The sequence below is a fragment of the Macrobrachium rosenbergii genome, chromosome 11 (assembly GCF_040412425.1).
Source record: "Macrobrachium rosenbergii isolate ZJJX-2024 chromosome 11, ASM4041242v1, whole genome shotgun sequence".
Taxonomy (NCBI): Eukaryota; Metazoa; Arthropoda; class Malacostraca; order Decapoda; family Palaemonidae; genus Macrobrachium; species Macrobrachium rosenbergii.
The window spans coordinates 31,710,361-31,722,860 of record NC_089751.1 but is presented as its reverse complement, the minus strand read 5'-3'; the positions used below and the strand labels follow the sequence as shown (position 1 = coordinate 31,722,860).

Below are 12,500 nucleotides of genomic sequence, written 5' to 3'. Positions count from 1 at the left end.
TTTAAAACCTTTCGACTATCAATTTCCCCTTCAGCGCTGAATGACCTCATAGGTCCCAGCGCTTGGCCTTGGGCCAAAATTCTACATTCCATTCTATTCCACTAACTTGTCTCTGGAAGATCTGATCAGTACTAAGGAATGACTGACTGTTAACTGACTGTTAATTATCTGGCGGTACAATTACCATATAAGGCGTGATAAACCTCCAAAAAACCACACCCACAAAAATTACCATTCAATATACATGATCGTTATAAGGACGGTTAGAAAATAATTCCAATAAGCTTGTGAAATTGAAAACATGCATTTTCCAGACGCGAAAAGCCTATTTCATGAACCGAACAAAATGCTGAATTTAATTTATCGTTTAAAATGAAAGTTGGAACGCTTATACAATACTGAATGGAATTTGGCACATAAGCTCTCACGTTTTCTTTGTATGCACACACACACACACATATGACTTTTTATCACATCACCGTGATTCATATACAAGCATTAAGCTACAAACGTCCTTTAATATCCAATTCGCTCTACCTCGGAAATAATATATAATAATTCCCCTTCAGTAACGTATATGAAAATATATTATTTCCGAGGTAGAGCGAAGATATTAAAGGACGTTTGTAGCTTAATGCTTTATATATATATATATATATATATATATATATATATATATATATATATATATATATATATATATATATATATATATATATATATATATATATATATATATATATATATATAGAGAGAGAGAGAGAGAGAGAGAGAGAGAGAGAGAGAGAGAGAGATTCCACTGTACCTGTGGCTACGCACCCTTCAATTTCGCCATTAGAACAACACGCCTTTCAAAAAAGAAAAGAAAAAAAAAAAAGAGACAGACAGAGAGAGACGAGCAATACAAGGAATTATGCTAACGACAATGCAGCAGAGGACACGGCGATAGCCGAACCAAAATCGACATGTAACCCGGTATCTGTGACGCACGCAGAGAGAGAGAGAGAGAGAGAGAGAGAGAGAGAGAGAGAGAGAGAATCTCCCACACAGATACGCCAGTACAACCACTCTCAATCACACACCCCTCCATCAGAGTGACACCAGACGCACAGTAGGGGGAGGGAGGGGGAAGGGAGGGGGAGGAGGTGAACAGATCCCCCGTCCACGCCAGTCATGCCATGCTATCAATCAATTATTCAGAGTGGTCCTTGATGTGATACACCTATCATAAAAGGATGAAGTGGAAGGGAAGGGGTCGAAGGGGGGAGGGGGTGTTAGGGGGAAGCGTACAAACGTGAGCAAATTAAAAGAGCAATCACTGAATTGAGAGCAAGCCACACACATACGTGTTCGATTGTGTGCGTGTGCTTGTGCGTATGTGTGTGTGTGTGTGTGTGTGGGCGTGTTTGCTGTTTACGAAGTTGCGTCCTTATGCCGTTGTTAACGTAACATCAAAACAAAGATAGATACACAGACTCTATTTGCATATTGAACTGTTGTCATATAAATATCCGATATTATATATTCGCAAATAATTACGAATGTAAAAACGCCAACATGTTTTATACATATATATATATACATATATATATATATGTATGTATATATATATATATATATATATATATATATATATATATATATATTTACATATGTATATATATATATATATATATACATATACTTATGTATGTATATATGACTTATTAGAATAAACCTTAAAGTCTGCAAGAGAACTCACTTGCACGTTATTTGTACGCTGACTTGGCATCGTCACAAACAACGGATTAGCAGTGTACATTCACTAATCTACAAAAAGCGAACAAGTTCACTCTTGGGTTACGCGACCTGAAAATAAAACTCAAAGTCTGTAAAAAAAATTCCCCTCAGAAAGTTTATTTGCTTATGTACGAAACGTCAACAGGTTAGCGCTCTGGTACATGACCGATTATCTGAAGAGAACTTAACAATATCCGCTGGAACTTTCTAAAAATATCGGCATCAACATGCACAGCTGGTATCTACTATAACGAGCAGATGTCTTGAAATAGTACACCTTAGAAATGTCGGTATAACCCTTTTATTAAGTAGCTTTTACTTGAAGATTACTCAAGAAAATATGACAACAAAAGGACAACAATAATAATAATAATAATAATAATAATAATAAAAAGGATGGCTGTATTATGCATAATACAGCCATCCTTTTTAATAAGACCTGTTTAAAAGAGGGTCTACTCCCTTAATAATAATAATAATAATAATAATAATAATAATAATAATAATAATAATAATAATAATAATAATAATAATAATAATAATAAATACTGAGGTTATGATCATTTTTTACATTCTTACTGCTTTATATAACAAAGTTTTCACATGAAAGTTGACAAAGGAAGTTTAATTCAAATCAGACAATAAAAATAACTGCAATAACTAATTTCATAATTATCAAAATACTATGATCACAATAATTACAACGATTTAAATGAATGTTTAACGTGATAAAAAGCATATTTGACCACTCAATGAAGGCTGAATCGAATAAAGGGCGTTCACAGTTTCAGGTCGGTCACTCAAATATATTCCAGAAGAAAAAACTCAAGATTCCAAAAAAAAAAAAAAAAAAAAAAAGTCCCAGGAGGGCAAAGATAGGTTACTGAAGATTTGCACAAAAGTCAAGGTCTCCGAAGAAAATAACAAAAGTAAAGGCCACTTAATAACACCCAAGGAAATGCCCCTCCAAAACCACCCCCTCAAGAAAAAAAAAATGCGATAATACTTGCTGAAGAATAAGGAAATTAACTAACATAATCCTCATATGAGAGGCTATAATTATAACGTCAAGGACAACGAAGCAAATAGATAAGAATGACATGGAACGAAACTACCGAATCTCTAACAGCACTGGCCAGCCCTATGAGAGCTGAAAGTCAGCTCAGTGGTCTGGTTAAACAACTGTAGTAGTAGTAGTAGTAATAATAATAATAATAATAATAATAATAATAATAATAATAATAATAATAATAATAATAATAATCTAACAGCACTGGCCATTGCGGAGTGTAGAGGTGGAAGGGTTAAAGAGCAGGAGGAGGGTAGGTCAGGAGAATGAAGACAAAAATATGAGTTTTATATACAGTATATATATATATATATATATATATATATATATATATATATATATATATATATATATATATATATATATATACATATATAATATATATACATATATATATATATATATATATATATATATATATATATATATATATATATATATATATATATATATATATATATATATATATATATATATATATATATATATATATATATATATATATATATATATTTACATACATTAAAAGGCCATCTGGAAACAATGCTTGTTGCAATAAGCGTATCTAAATAGTGGAATACAGGTCCAGAAGTTAAGATGTCTACTTGGCTGTTAGATATTTCAGGTGGCAGTGGCCAGTAAATTATACACATAAACACACACACACACATATATATACATATATATTATATATATGTTAGCATGTATATGTTGGAGTGTCCCGTGGCTAATGGATACGCCAGAATACTCTGAGCAACGACGACTCTGTGGGGAAAAGAGTGTGTGTGTGTGTGTGTGTGTGTGTGTGTGTGTGTGTGTGTGTGTATGTATATATATATATATATATATATATATATATATATATATATATATATATATATATATATATATATTCATTACCTGCGGATGATGATACTCTCCTCAAAACCGGACGTGTCAGAATTCGATCTCCAAGACAGCGAGAACACTTAAGACCCGTTCCGTTAAATATGAATGTACGTCTGTTGACCTATGCAATAGAATATGTACCTAGTTGCTAATCAAATGTTGGTCACAATCCTAGTTGCGAACTGATTTTCTCACGGTAATTTTACACGAGTTAATTTTTTAACGTAACAAAAATGAAAGAGCGTCACTTTGAAATTTATATCAGCAGTAATGTGAGAGAGAGAGAGAGAGAGAGAGAGAGAGAGAGAGAATACCAGCTAAGTAACGTCAGTTCCAGAAGGGGAACCTGACAGGGCTTGGTGCCTACATTCCGGCAACAAAATGACTCTCGTTATGCAGTTTGTGAACTTGGCTCTCTTATGTGACCTTTAGTAAGTCGGAGCTATGTAGCACGCTCACAGGCAGACAAAATAAAAAAATAATAATAATAATAATAATAATAATAATAATAATAATAATAATAATAATAATAATAATAATGATAATAATTAGTAGGCCCACAGATTTTCCTTTAGACAAATGTAAACCTGAAGTTCACAACGCATGAAAAACATGACGAAAACGGAATCCTGAACACCACAAAATATAAGAATCATAATACTAAATGAAAATATCAAAAGCGTAACGCACATATAAAGGAAGGGGTCATCCAAGCAGAATAATAATAATAATAAATATAATAATAATAATAATAGTTATCTGTGAACAACTGAATTCATACGAGGCTGCGCACCATAAATGATGTTATGATTGCATATCAGAGAAAAATTAGACTCCCAGAATAGAAGATTCTTTTGCTCGCTTTTCTTTTGTAAAGAAATAAAAGCGCCAAGTAAATCAATCTATAACACACACATATACATATATACATATATATACATATATATATACACATATATATATATATATATATATATATATATAATATATATATCAGATATAACTTAAAAATCTATAATAAAAACAGAACACCTAACGTTTTAAATAGATTCTAGAATATATACAGATTATCCAGCATAATACAGAATCTACGATCCATATAGAATACACAGCATGAAATATAAAACCTAGAATACAGTACATGTATCATTCAACAGAATCTAGAACACACAAATAATTAGCACAATAATACCGAGCATAATATGGCCCATGAGCGTAAAAGAAAAATCACACTCATTAAGTCGAGCATCCTTGAAGAAAATGAATAGATAAAAAACAAATAAAAGAATAAGTATATACTTTAACATAAGAGTCGGTATTCTTACCCTGAAGGATTCCCTGACGTCAAGACTGGCCACTTGGAGGATAAATATAGGAACAAAGGAAAGCGAGCAGGAATAAAAATAATTAAGAGACCAAGAATATCAAGTACTCCCTAATCCTCGTGATCTCGATAAGATAAAAATGCCATAAAGAAGACTGCAATAAACAAAGCGATAAATAATAAAGAGAAGAAAGAGCTTTTGTTTACGATTTAAACAGGAAAGATAAATACAAAGAAATGAACATGATAAACAGAACGCTAAATAAGAACAAAAGGAAAAATAGAAAGAGAGAAAGGTAAGAGGCAAGAGACAGACATACTGTTTAGCTTTGACTCCACAGCAAAAAATGAGATGAATAGAAATGAATGGAATGTAACAAACGAAGAACTAAAGAAGGAAGATAAGGAGAAACACAGAGACCGGCAAGACACGAGAAAGATTAACAGCTAAAATTTCGTAGGACACAACAGGAGATCAGTTTCGCCTCCCGACAGCAATTTTGTGGCCATGAAGTAAACAACAAGATGAGGTAACGGAAGATCAACAAACAAGACAACCTCACACACAGAACACACACACACACACACAGAGAGAGAGAGAGAGAGAGAGAGAGAGAGAGAGAGAGAGAGAGAGAGAGAGACCTAAACACACGTGCAAGCCATTTCCACGATGGGTGTAGGCATTTGCTTGCTTCGCCATGACTAATATGAACTGGGAGGGCCAATGACCGAGGGGAAACCCGTGAGTCATCTTTATCTATGAGAGAGAGAGAGAGAGAGAGAGAGAGAGAGAGAGAGATTTGTCCTGATAGCAAGATCCAATTTACTTGTCTCCCCTATCCAGGAAGGGGGAAATAGGCTCCATCTGAGCGCAACAGTCACCAACAGATATCTGTTTTTCTCCCGAGAGAGCGAAATAATCTTCTATGACAAAAAGAATGAAGGATGCTATATGCTTCTTGCTACCAGAATCTAAGTCCTCCCCCTTCTCTCTCTCTCTCTGTATAAATATATAAATAAATAAATAAATATATATATATATATATATATATATATATATATATATATATATATATATATGTATATATATATATAGTATATATTTCTAAACTCACTCTCTCAAACAGATTATTGAATTTAAGACAACAGGACTCCAACTGCCGCTGCTACAAAATGTGGAGGTTAAAACGAGCGTAAGAAGCAAGTTGTGATTTGTTAATGAAATCACGGCCAACAGATTACAGAAATGACAGTCACACAATTATATACATATATACTGTATAATAACATTTCTGTAACCTTATTGCCCATGGCTCCATTAACATTCGCACCACCGCTGCTTATGTTAAGTTTAGCCTCCATATATATATATATAAAATATTACATATATATATATATATATATATATATATATATATATATATATATATATATATATATATATATATATATTATATATATATATATATATTCTTTGAATGGGTGGCACCAGAAATTTAGAGCCTTCCGGTTACTCGGCAAGTTCTAAGGAATGAAGTTGTTAGCTGAGCTACTTGCCATTTGGCCTAGGAGGAGTTGACTCCAGAAGGTGTTAACACGCCAGTTCTCAGAAAACTGTCCGGAATGAGGGCTATAAACACCTGCCTTATTCATCCTGGATAAGATCCACCTAAGTTAGTACATACCAAGTGGTAATTCCCTAAAGTGGTGAAGCTGTCAGCCAATGTGCAAAGTCCCTCTCCACGTCTTTCTCCTTCATCATTTCTTAAGTGCTTCTGATGTTTATTGAGCTCCGTGCATAGATTAAGAAAGGAAGCAAACAAGTCCCTTCAGGCCCCTTTTCTCCTTTATCATTTCTTAAGCGCTTCTGATGTTTATTAGGCTCCGTGCATAGATTAAGAAGGAAAGCAAACAAGTCCCTTCTCGGTCCTTTTCTCCTTTATCATTTCTTAAGTGCTTCTGATGTTTATTAAGCTCCGTGCATAGATTAAGAAAGGAAGCAAACAAGCCCCTTCTGGCTCCTTTTCTCATTTGTCATTCCTTAAGCGCTTCTGATGTTTATTAAGCTTTGTGCGTAGAAGAAGAAAAGGAGAAAGCACCACAATGATAAATCGAGGCAGAATCTCCAAGCGAGAGAAGGAGTATGCAAAAGAGAGACCAACCAAACATCATCCACCGCATTCCAGCGTGGTGTCTGGAAGCCCTCCCGTGACGATATCGGGTTCGGCGAGTCCAGCGAACATAACGAGACTTTTGATAACCGTCGACGAAACCGTAGAAATACAGTTAGGCCTCAAGATTTCCTCTTGATTATAATAAGGCCATGAATACTTTATGCTTATTTTAGGGAATGATGACTTAAGACTGGAGAAGGAAAAAGGATGATCAAAATAACTTTGTCATTTTTTTTAATATGCTCAATTATATATACGTGATGGCGATTAATCATAAAAATGCTATGTTCTTGTCAAATAAAAAAAATTAGTTAAGCACAAGTAGCAGTATCACAGATACGACACTTCTTTACCCAAAATCTCCATTAAAAGTGTATTTTTCTTTATCAGAGTGCATAAATAACGAAGTTTTCACCACTAAATGAGTTTTCAACAACCCTCTTTTCAGAATGATCAATCTTATCTTCATCAGACATACGGTACTCAGATGGAAGAGCAACAGCGTATGAAAATAGCATACAATTTTTTACTATACAGCGTTTTCCCTTGAAGGCGTTATGACATACACCACCCTTTCGTTTCAGAACAGAGCTTTGGGCTGGGCCTTAATTTGCCAACGGCGGCTGTCGTTTCTTGTTGGTTAAATCCACTTACTTATCAGACCAAGTGTTGCTCTGGAGACAAGACACAATGCTCACGAAGACGTGACACCTCTATTCAAAGCACGTGTCCCCAAGGACTTTGAAAGTCTGTCTCGCCCACTGTGCCTCTAGTCTAGTCAAAAGATGGACTGTCTTCATTAGAAATCGGAGACAACTTCAATCCCGATTTAAGGCATACGAAATAATCGACGCATCAGTGGTACGGTTAAATACGAGGGAAGCGTGGATATTTTCTTATAGCTGGATAATTTTCGTATCTTTTCATTACGACAAGAATGTGTGTGTGTGTGTGTGTGTGTGTTTTGACAGTAGTTATTTTCAAGCCAACCGCAAGTCCGGTAAGACGCTGCATCCTTGGTTAAGGGAGGTTAAGTCTTTACCTTGGGTTAAGTTAGATCGTTATAAAAAGTTATATCCTTTTCTTAGGGCTGTTCACTGAATGCGAGGGGCGTCCAATTAATTGGCTTTTCACGAAGGACAATGTCAGTTACTATTCATTAAGTTAAGGCCAGAGCTCTGAAAAACAATCGCCCGTCTGTTCCTGGATATTGAGGTCATCGTGAGGTTAAGATGGGAAAAGTCAGGGCCGGGTGAAATTCAAACTTTGCTCTTTGAAGGTATTGTCATGGTACAAAAAAGGAAGATGGGTGGTTGTCCTTACAAAAATGAGGGGAGCGGAGGGGAGTCCGTATATAAAATAGTCAATAAAAATTCTCCTGTTCAAAAGAGGAAAATTGCAAGACAGACCCTGACATCACGTTCTGCCATTGTTCGCCCATGAAACATTCAATTCGGCAATAAATGGCTTCTTCAGCGCTACGCCATAACAGCAAGTAGCGAACAATAAACACAATAGGGATCACTTTCACTCGGATTATAAACTGTTGGTTGACTGATTGCAAGTTATCTGGCGTCACATGTAAAATGTTGACATATGAACCGTGATTGAACAACAAGCACCCGTAAGGAAGATCTTTTATGAAATATTAATCATTCATCAGTGATACGAATAGCAGCAAAGAAAAGAAAAGTACTAACAGAAGGAGAACCCTTTAGAGGAAAGTAAAAAAGGCAAACGGCAATATATTTAATATACCATAATGGCGAAACATCTGGGCCTTCCAACTGAGCAATAAACACCATAAATGACCTCTGAATTTGCATCACCCCTGTCCCTCTGAAGAGCAGCGTATTAATAAAAGATTAAATGCAAAATAAACGGCGCTGATGCAGCAGTTACGTAACAAGTCTTGTTTAAATGAGGGCCGCCTTCCCAAATATACTGGTCCGTTGGTATAGTGGTTAACGTCGTGGCATGCCACTCAGATGTCGTGTTTTTGCGTCTCCCCAAGCGATGAAAAATCACTGGTTCTGTATCATGATCAGTTACTTCTGCAGTGTGGGAGGTGAAAACCAACATTCTTTGGAAGCTTGAGTTTCAAGTCAATGGCCCCTGTGTGCTTGTTCCATGCGAATAGGTTTCATCTACTGAAATAATAATAATAATATTATTATTAATAATAATAATATACCCTTTTAATTCACAAGGTGTTAGGATTGGCTATGATTATATTTTATTAATGAATTTTACTTCCCTACAAGGCAGGTATCTAAACCACTTCTGTTATACTCTTGACAATGAATTGATTAATACCAAAGCCAAGAGAAAGAGAAGGTCTACTCACTTCCCCCCAAACCCCCCATGTAGGTGGAGCTTTATCTACCTCCTTACTGCTTCAGCAGGTGAATTGCGGTGATGAACAGTTACCTCTAAGATACGTCATCGCCTACATAGTTACCCCAGGTGAGAGGCACCTCCATCCAATTGGGTAGACCTTGTCTCTCTTGGCCTTGGGTTAATACATCATGCAATTAAGCCGAACGAGCCCGTTAAAAGCGCACGAAATATTTCATCTAATTTAAAATAAACAAATAAAAATCAACTGCCGTGGAAGAATAACTCATATTTTCCCTAAAAACATACTACGTCTATCGACGATAAAACCTTGCGAATTTAAATGACTTAAAGATCAAGAACGAAAAATTCGTTCTGGATCTCACTTGCGGCAGTCGCTTCGAGATCTGGCGTTTATTTAATAAAGGCTCATGAGAGCTGAAAGAGAGAGGGGCGTGATTAACTTATTACAAAGCAGCCCAGAACGACAGCGGGGAATTTGCACCTCCGTGAGTGAAACTAATTCCAACTAATGACAGGTTAAACAGGCCATTACGTCTGACAGGGTATACATTAGACGTCCTTCCAGGCCACGGAGGAAATAGAGGACGGACATTCTTTACCTTGTTTTATTAGCGACCTAACCCTACGCGCTCTACTTTTCGGGTCATTCGTGCGCGGTAATGAGTGACAAACTACGACAGAGAGGGACAACAGTCGTTTTAAGGAGAAACGTATTGCCTGCACTGAGAAGGTTAACAGGTAGTGTACATACGTATATAAATACATACAGATATATACAAATATGTATATATATATATATATATATATATATATATATATATATATATACACACATATATATATATATATATATATATTACAAAACACACACACATATACATATACATGCATACATATTATATTATATAAATGTATATATATATATATATATATATATATATATATATATATATATATATATATATATATATATATATGTAAGGTGGTTAAATAGTAAGTTCAAATAAAACCTTTCGAAGAGAGGGAAGGGAAGTTTTGTCCAACAAAAACCAACAAATATATAAAATAATACTCATTTATATGATGAATCCCAGTACCCTATCATTTTTCCTCAGATTATCAAAATTTTCCGATAAGCAATTTACCATAAAGAAATCTAGGAGCAAAACACATCAAGCGCGAAATTAGATAGTCAATAAAATACATAGCAGGATACAGAGGGCAAGCAGGAAGAGAGAGAGAGAGAGAGAGAGAGAGAGAGAGAGAGAGAGAGAGAGAGAGAGAGAGAGAGCTGTGAATATTTTCTTTGACATCGTTCCGCAGATGTCGAGGATTTGGTAGGGAAATCCTCGGTATAAGCTGAGATGCAAACTGCCAAAGGGATATAAGCACGCCGAATGTGGTAGGGGGGAGGGGAGGGGGAGGGAGAGAGGGAGAGAGATAGAAGAAGGGTGGGCTGGGTAGAAGGGGCGGAGGGACTGGCTTGTATAACATGGTTTTCGGGATGCTGAGCGCATAAGAAGGATACGAAGGTAAAAAAGTTAGAGAGAGAGAGAGAGAGAGAGAGAGAGAGAGAGAGAGAGAGAGAGAGAGAGAGGGACAGAGAGAAAGAGAGAGAGAGACGGATGTAGGTCTGAAGTGATGTTAATTCAGAAGCAGGGTCAAGTGCAAACTACGTATACTAAGAGTTATAAGTTGAAATTTAAAACATTCAAAATGTCTGAACAGTAAGCTAGGATTATGATTATATTTATGTTAATCTCTTTCTCATCTGCCCTTACGAAAAAAAATAAAATAAAATTACAGGAAGACCAGTTCCAACATCAGCACCGGACAAAGGAAACAAAAGTTGAATAAAAACTGATAAAAAATCATAAAATAAATTACTCAACGAATTACAGTACTAAGGTCTATTTTAATTAGTAATTTTGAAAATTCCCTCAGGATAATCATGAGTTGTTCGAACAGTCTCGTATTTTCACAGCCGTCAAGAACCGTCGCAACCTAACAAAAGGAAAAGAAATCCTTTGTTGCAGTTCGAGAAAAGTTTTTTTTTTATTGTTATTATTTGGTAATGGAGTCTGGGAACTTATATTTGAATTAGCTTATCAGTTGAAGATAGCTTTCATGATTTTCTAGATTTATACTAGAGTGTAGTGATTATAACTAACTGTTAATAGCTTTAGGATAACATTACAGTTATCTTTGCGATGAAATAACGACTGTGTTTATGAAATTTCCCATACAAAATAACTCTCCATCTCGGATGTCACGTAAAATGAGTTTTACTACCAAGGAAAATCTACAGCTAAAGCGAATACGATGTTTTTAATATTCTGAAAAACTCTAAGCAAACGACATCTTGACAGTTTCATCTGCACTTCCTTTAGTGGTCTCATACAATCTGGATATGATGAGAACATCAGGTTGGGCACAAGCTGGATGGTTTGAGTAGCTACCCAAAAGAATGTGCCTGAATGTTTGGTTATGATATAAGTAAAATAAAAGCTTCCAATATACGCAACCCCATTTCAAAAGATAAAATGTTTCAGCTTTTCACATAGGATTTTTGTAATATTGACAGCAAAGTATTCTAAATGTAAATGTATGCAATTCGAGATTTGTTGTAATCTTCTGTAAATTATTTATTGAATAAAATCTTAAAGAAAAAAAATCAAGAGGAAAGAAGGGAGAAATCCTCAGGTGTTAATCAACAAACTGGAGATTATCAAAATTGTTTGACTTGATTTCCTGCGCAAAAAATATATAGTTTGACAAATGGGAGGAAATAAGTGTGGCTTTGTAAAGATCCATTAGCAGCTCCTAAAGCAAATCGAGTAATAACTAGGTTTGAACGGGAGAAACGATGCGAAAAAATGACCGAATCATTAGCGAATATCATCAA

General features: G+C 35.2%; 1 protein-coding gene across 9 annotated transcripts in view; it reads right to left on the bottom strand.

Moving 5' to 3' along the window:
- Positions 1 to 12,500, bottom strand: part of Sulf1 (Extracellular sulfatase Sulf1) — a 468,168-nt gene that overhangs the window by 152,936 nt on the left and 302,732 nt on the right. The window lies entirely within an intron of this gene.